This window comes from Protobothrops mucrosquamatus, unplaced genomic scaffold (genome assembly GCF_001527695.2).
Source record: "Protobothrops mucrosquamatus isolate PMUCROS unplaced genomic scaffold, P.Mucros_1.0 scaffold14, whole genome shotgun sequence".
NCBI lineage: Eukaryota > Metazoa > Chordata > Lepidosauria > Squamata > Viperidae > Protobothrops > Protobothrops mucrosquamatus.
In genome coordinates, this window is record NW_015386401.1 from 123,447 (window position 1) to 131,468 (window position 8,022).

Here is an 8,022-nt window from a genome sequence, read left to right on the forward strand (position 1 = left end):
AATTTTGTAGAATCTCTTCTTCAGTAGGAATTTCTTTGTTTCTCCAATTTTGAGCATAGGTCAGTCTGGCGGCCGTAAAGATGTGTAGCATTAGATAGAGTGTTCCTTTATCGAGGCATATTTAATGTGGATGAGGACATCACACATATGAAGTCATTCCTTTCCCTCCCATGAAAGCCCAGAGTTGGAAACCATGGTTTTCTTTTGAGCAAAAGCCATTTTCTTCAATTCTGATTAAGGCACAAAAACTATTCTTTCAGGCAATAGGGTGATCTTCTGAAGTCCTTGAGTACTGCCAGTGTTATATTGCTATATTAGATTTTTATCCCAAGTTTATTACACTTATAAATAACTCAAGGCAGCAAATACACCTAATGTTCCTTCCTCTTGTTTTCCCCATAACAACCTTTAGAGGTGAATTCTGATGAGCAAGGAGACGATGCGAGATATTTTAAGGTTGTCCCTCTTTTCTCACATCTAATCAATGTCTACTGATGGATGTTGTTTGTGTCATGAGTCATCTGATATCACCTGTGGTCCAAAACATGGACCACAGGTGATATCAGATGCTGTGGTCCAAAACATTTCTTTATGCTGTGGTCCAAAACATTTCTTTAAACAGCTCATTAAGTTAAAGGGTGCACCAAGAATCCTTTTGCACTCTCTGGCTGAAGTCCATATGTCTTAAAGTTGCCAAGGCTGAGGAACAGTCTAGACTCGTGGACTTCAATTCCCAGAATTCCTGAGCCAGCTTAGCTGGCTCAGGAATTCTGGGAGTTGAAGTCCACGAGTCATAAAAGAACCAAGGTTGACTACCCCTGGTCTAGATCTAGAAGCTCTTTTCCTAGGCTAGATTACACAGCAGTGGGCCCTATACGAGTCCAATAAAAATCTGGGCTAGTTTCCAAAGTACAGTGGCAAATGAGTAGAAAAACTATTGTGTTGTAAGTAGCCTCTTCTCTATTCTTTAGGAATCCTACTCTTTGATCTAACAAATTAACAATTATATGTGCATTTATAAGAATCCAGCAGCATTAAATATGCGTGAACCCTAGAAGTATATCTATTTGATTTTGTCTATAATATTCATCTGAACCTCCAAGAAACTGGAACACCAGCAGTCCAAATAACCCTATAATACAGGTAGTTATACTACCAAGCATCTATTCTACCAAGCACCTTATTCCTAACCCCATAAAAACGAATAAAATCTATAAAAAAAAAATACAGGTAGTCCTCGACTTACAACAGTTTGTTTACTGACTGTTCAAAGTTACAATGGCAATGAAAAAAGTGACTTAAGACCATTTTTCACACTTATGACCATTGCAGCATCCCCTTGGTCATGTGATTTACATTTGGATGCTTGAAAACTGGTTCATATTTATGATGGTTGCAGTATCCCAGGGTCATGAGATCCCCTTTTGTGACCTTCTGAGAAACAAAGTCAATGGGGAAGCCAGATTCACTTAACACCCGAGTTACTAATTTAACAAGTGCAGTGATTCTCTTAGCGAATGTGGCAAGAAAAGTTGTAAAATGGGGCAAAACTCACTTAACAAATTTCTCACTTAGCAAAATAAATGTTGGGCTCAATTGTGGTTGTAAGTCAAGGGCTACCTATAGTTATTTATTCAATTTATATACCCCACCTATCTCACTGTAACAACTCTGGGTGGCTAGCAGGCTTAAAAACTTTTAAAAACAACATAGCAGCAAAGGGAGCAGTATGGATACGGACACATTTTTTTCATTTATAGTACAGATTTTTCTAGCCCCAAATGGAGAGGTTTTTAGACTCCCTTCCTATATACCCGCTTCCCACAATATATTAAGACCTTCATTTGTGCTAAAAAGGCCCAATGACTCTGTTTGCATTACATCCCATGCAGTGGTGGGATTCAGCCAGTTCGCACCAGTTCGGCAGAATCGGTAGCTAATTTTTTGTTGCCCAGGCTCAGAATGGACTTCCGGAAGCGGCATCCGCACAGAGAACCAGTTCACATATTTGAATCCCACCACTGATCCCATGTGACACTGAAAACTACAAAGAGTTTGGCCTTTTTTAGCTCAACCCAGCCAGTTTTCTGGGAATCTGAAGCAATCCTCTGGATTATAGTATCAGTTCTTTGAGAAAAAAATAAATCTCTTTTTTCAGGTAAATAGGATGCAATGGCTAGGGAGCCAAGTCAACAAGCCCAGTTCCAAACATCCTGGAAATTGTCTTTTCAGCAGCATCTGGAGAGCCAAAGCTGCTGCAGTTTTGCTTCCAAAGGTAAACATTCTTATCTTTCTTCTTCTGAACAAAAGGCTAATTTAAATGGAAGATGGGAATCTACATGATTTGAGTACCCCTCATCTAATCCAGCCTGCTTCTGAACGATTTCCATAAAAAAGCCGCCCATGGTCCGTTTGAAGTTAATGTTTTCTCGTCCATCTCTGTCTAGTATAAAAGCTGGGGTAAAATGGCTAATGGGAAAAAAAGAGAGGGGGTAGCCTTTAAAGGGCCATTTTCCTCTCTGCTCTGCATAAATTAATGTAGAGACATAATTGGCAGTGTGCAAAAAGGAGGAGAGGGGAAGATACGCCGACCAAGGGACAGGAAACAGAACGGTCAAATGCGATTTCAAAGAGACAAAAAGATGCCTCGGGTTGCCTTGAGCAAATCCATCTGGCCTTCTCTTCCTGATTATAGAACAGCTACAGGAAATCTGGATGAGGCTGGATTCCAGGATTCCAAGGATTAGGACTTCCCACATGACCACCCAGCCAGCTGGCATATGAAGGAGGAGGGAAGGAGCAGAGCCTTGGCGCCAGCACCTGGTCTGGTATGGAAATGCTGGGGGGCCCCTGAAGGGTGAATACCACTTTTTGCAGCATGTTTTCTGCCAATTTTGAAAAAAAAAATGTTTTAATTAGGACTGCCGTCCAGGCATAGTTAAATGCTAATTTTACAGGCTTCTACTTCCTCCTGTTGCCCCCTCTTTTACATGCCACAGTTTATTTTCCCCCCAAAATTCTTTGTATTGGAACAGTAAAAACAAGCTCCATTTTATTTGTCTGGCCACAGCCCTGCTCTCACTTAGGTGATTTAAACTCTAGGACTGTACATCATCATGCTCAGCCCATTTGTATTTATTTAATCTGGGTTAGCAAACAGATTTTGCATTGCTAATACATCAGGCAGAACCTTGGAAAGACAATAAGGTGGGGGAGGGAAGAAAAATTTAAACACATGATCTCGGCAGAGAGGAAGCCACGATGAGACCCTTAAATTCAGAGTAAGGTAAGGGTGTCAGATGCTAACAAGACTGCATCAGTTGTTTTCCAAGCATAGTGTGTCTTGCTCTTGTAGATGCCACATGGTTTGCGCAACACAAAAAAACCCCAAGATTTTTAAAAATGCAAATAATCACAATCAAATGTTATATTTTAATTATTTCCTGTTGTGGTGCACAGGTGGCTCAGAATCTATGGGTACCAAACAGTTTTCTAAAACTCATTTTATGATCCAGATGGTAAAACAAAGTGCTACAGGTAATCCTCAATTGAGGATAGTGCATTTAGTGACCATTCAAAGTTACAACATCACTGAAAAAAGTGGCATACGATCGTTTTCACACTTATGACCGTTGCAGCATCCCCAGACGGTTGGCAACTGACTCATATTTATGACCGTTGCAGCATCCCAGGGTCATGTGACCTTCTTGCAAGCAAAGTCAATGGGGAAGCCAGATTTATTTAGCAACCGTGTTACCAACTTAATAACTGCAATTATTTACTTAACAATTATGGCAAGAAAGGTCGTAAAATGGGACAAAATTCACTGAAGGACTGTCTCGCTTAGCAGCAGAAATGTTGGGCTCAATTACGGTCGTAACTGAAGGACTACCTGTATTAGGTTTTGTGACCACAAATAAATAATATCTCAGACTAAACCCCATCTAAATACATTAATTTTTAGCAAATAAAGAATTGACATGATTTTTATTCACATACTTCTGGGAACACCTTTATATACCAGAACCATATATATGGGGGTCATCTGTCATTTATATACTACTAAAACTCTCCTGGTTTAGTAGTAACCTTTAACTGAGCAAAAAGGTGCATTGTAGAGCATTTTTTTCTCAACCAAGGTACCTCAAATTGGCTAATTTACAGAATGTGTCCAACATCCAGGGACCGTGATACCCATGGAACTGAAATGTGGCAAATTTTATAAAATATTTTATGACATAAAAATCACCATAAAGCCTTTTATAAAATACAAAGCGTCATAAAACATTTCCTGTGACCAACCGTTGATGTTTGACTGTGCCATTCAGTTCAACGTGGACTATTTTCAAGACAGAGATACATCTTTGAATATATCTCTTTGAATTTTGAAGAACTTTTCAAATAAACTTTTCAAAACTTTCAAGCTTTGCCTTTTTGAATGTATTGAGGAATCTGGTAAGGAAATTTCTCTGACACAACCACAGGTCATTGAGTTACATTTCTAAAAGCACCGGGTGGTGGTACATTATGCTTATTTCTCGTGATGTCTGTTTTAAATTTATGATATTCATATATACATAGTCCTCGACTTACAACAGTTCATTTAGTGACCGTTCAAAGTTTACCACAGCACTGAAAAAAATGACTAAGGACCATTTTTCACACTTACAAACTTTATAGCATTCCCCATGATCATGTGATCTTTTGCGACCTTTTGACAAGCAAAATCAATGGAGAAGCCGAATTCACTTAACAACTCCATTACTAAATTGGTCACCATGAGGTAAAAAAGATGTTAAGACTCTAGAAAGAGTACAGAGAAAAGCAACAAAGATGATTAGGGGACTGGAGGCTAAAACATATAAGGAACGGTTGCTGGAATTGGGTATGCATAGTTTAATGAAGAGAAGGACGAGGGGGGACATGATAGCAATATTCCAATATCTCAGGGGCTGCCCCAAAGAAGAGGGAGTCAAGCTATTTGCAGGACAAGAAGCAACGGATGGAAACTAATCAAGGAGAGAAGCAACCTAGAACTAAGGAGAAATTTCCTGACGGTTAGAACAATTAACCAGTGGAACAACCTGCCTCCAGAAGCGGTGAATGCTCCAACACTGGAAGTTTTTAAGAAGAGACTGGACAGCCATTTGTCCAAAATGATATAGGATTTCCTGCCTGAGCAGGGGATTGGACTAGATGACCTCCAAGGTCCCTTCCAACATCATCATCATCATCATCATCATCATCATCATCATCATCATCATCATCATTATTATTATTATTATTATTATTATTATTATTATTATTATTATTATTATTATTATCTGCAATGATTCACTTAAACTTTCTTAATAAGAAAAGTCATAAAATGGGGCAAAACCCACTTAACAAATGTCTCTCTTAAGACCACAGAAATTTTGGGCTCAACTGTGGTCGTAAGTCGAGGATTACGTGCATTTGATTTCTGATTTACCTAAAAACTAAAAATCTCTGGGCAGATTGCAAGATGCCTGAAAAAAATGTTATACATTCATCCCTCTAGCCACACTTGTATACATACCGGTAATTATTCAAGCTATTCCCTTTCAGGGTAAGTACCATTTTGCAGAGCGCCGAAAAGTAAAAATAAGCCCAATAAATGAAGGCCTTACTGCCATCCATCTTGCCTCTCCTTGTTCTCTTTTTCCCTTTGCTTTCATCTTGACTTCTCAAGGAAACTGGGTTTTCACATAATGGGTCCAAACTATGATCATTTGAGCCTGATCATTTGTGCCTCAAGTGAGAACTCAGCTCGATTTTTTCTAGGATCCAGGTGTGTGTTGTCTTGGCTCTCCTTGGTATGCTCAGAAATTCTCTTCATCAGATTTCAAAAGCATCAATGCTCTTTTTTGAAGTCCAACTTTTATTGAAAGAGAGAAAATCACTGTAGGCAATTATTTTCAGTTTTCAGTAAAACTGGCCCATAGCCAACCATTAGCTTGCTTAACAACCGTGGTTTTGCTTAACGACGGCATACAACCGCTTATAAATGCATGCTGGTTGCCCAGTGCCTGAATTGCAATGATCTGGATACAGGTCATAAGTCACTTTTTCCAAAGCTGTTGTAATTTCAAATGGTCATTAAATGAACGGTTGTAAGTCAAGGACTACTTAGAGCAGGGGTGTCCAACTGCCGGCCTGCAGGCCGGACGCGTCACACGGAAGCCGCGCCCACCCCATTGCTGGCAATGGCAAAACAGTCCCGATATGTTGCGCAACGTCACGTGACGTCGCGAGTTTGACATGTCTGACCTAGAGCAGGGGTAGGCAACCTTGGCTCTTTTATGACTCGTGGACTTCAACTCCCAGAATTCCTCAGCTAGCATGGCTCAGCTTGGAAACCTCTCCCTGTCCCCTCAGCATGGCTGGCTCAGGAATTCTGGGAGTTGAAGTCCACGAGTCATAAAAGAGCCAGGGTTGCCTACCTCTGGACCTAGAGCAGTGATGGTGAAACATTTAGAGACCGAGTGCCCAAACTGCAACCCAAAACCCACTTATTTATTGCCGGGTGCCAGGTGGGCATGGCTATGGTGGTCATGGCAGACTGGGTGGGTGTGGCCAAGGTGGGCGTGGTCACCTTGATGTTGCTCGTGGGGAGGTACGCCTGTGGGGGCTGGGCAGGGTTGGGGGAGATCCAGGGGGTCTCTGGCAGGTGGGGTGGTGGGTAGGAGGCTCGTCCTGCGGGGTGAGGCGAGGCAGGGTGGGGGTGCCATTATCTCAGGGCAAGGCAAGGCAGGGGCCGGGGCAGCTGTTGCCTGACACCATCGGCCCCCGCACACAGAGGCCAGCGAGCGCATGGGGACCGACAGTGTCCATCACCAGCCACAGCCTCCCGGCCCCTCGACTGGCGCACTCTGGGGCTCCGCAGCCCGCCACCAGCAGTTCAAAGAAGTGCCCACAGAGAGGGCTCTGAGTGCCACCTCTGGCACGTGTGCCATAGGTTCGCCACCACTGACCTAGAGTAAACACAATGATCCTATGACTAAAAATATCCAATTCCAATTTGCTGACGGCTAAGATGCTAATGTGTCATTAATTCATTTCATCTTTCTTTGTGTTGAGTTTTGTTCATGTGCCATAGTCCCACTATATTTCTGTCTTTGCAGCTTCAGATATTTTTTTATCCTCCACAGCAACATCAGCAACTAGACATCCCAGAGGCTTTAATCTAGCAGTGTCACAAACACCACCAACTACACTAAAAAATCCTCAATTTCTCTTCAACAGCATGTTGTTTTTTTAAGCCTCTCCAGCAACAGCATTTCCTGGTCTTCTGCCTCTCCTTGAGGCTTGCTCATTCTTCTTTCACATATTTGTTTTGCTGTTCAGTCCTCACTCATTCTTTCTACCCTAGCGGTCCCCCAACCTTTCTGGCTTGGTGGACCAGCAGAGGCGGCGGTGGGGGAAGGGGGAATGGTTTTGTGTGCGCATGTGTGCCTCTTTCACAAATGCAGCTTTGTATGGGGGCGCACACACATGCTCATCCACCACTTCCACAACCCAGTTCCAAACAGGCTACAGCCTGCCACAGACCGGGGGCTGGAGATCTCTGCACTACATGACGGAATGTATTCTCAGCTTTCTTCAAATTATTTCTTATATATTGGTCACTCACTTTTTTTTAAAACATATTCCTTCCATCCCATTCAATTTTGTTTAATAATAATAATAAAGTTGGAAGGGACCTTGGAGGTCATCTAATCCAACTCCCTGCTCAGGCAGGAAACCCTATGGTATAGTCACCACGATGTAAAAAAGATGTTGAGACTCTAGAAAGAGTACAGAGAAGAGCAACAAAGATGATTAGGGGACTGGAGGCTAAAACATATAAGGAACGGCTGCTGGAATTGGGTATGTCTAGTTTAATGAAGAGAAGGACGAGGGGGGACATGATAGCAGTCTTCCACTATCTCAGGGGCTGCCCCAAAGAGGGGGGAGTCAAGCTATTTTCCAAGGCACCTGAAGGCAGGACAAGAAGCAACG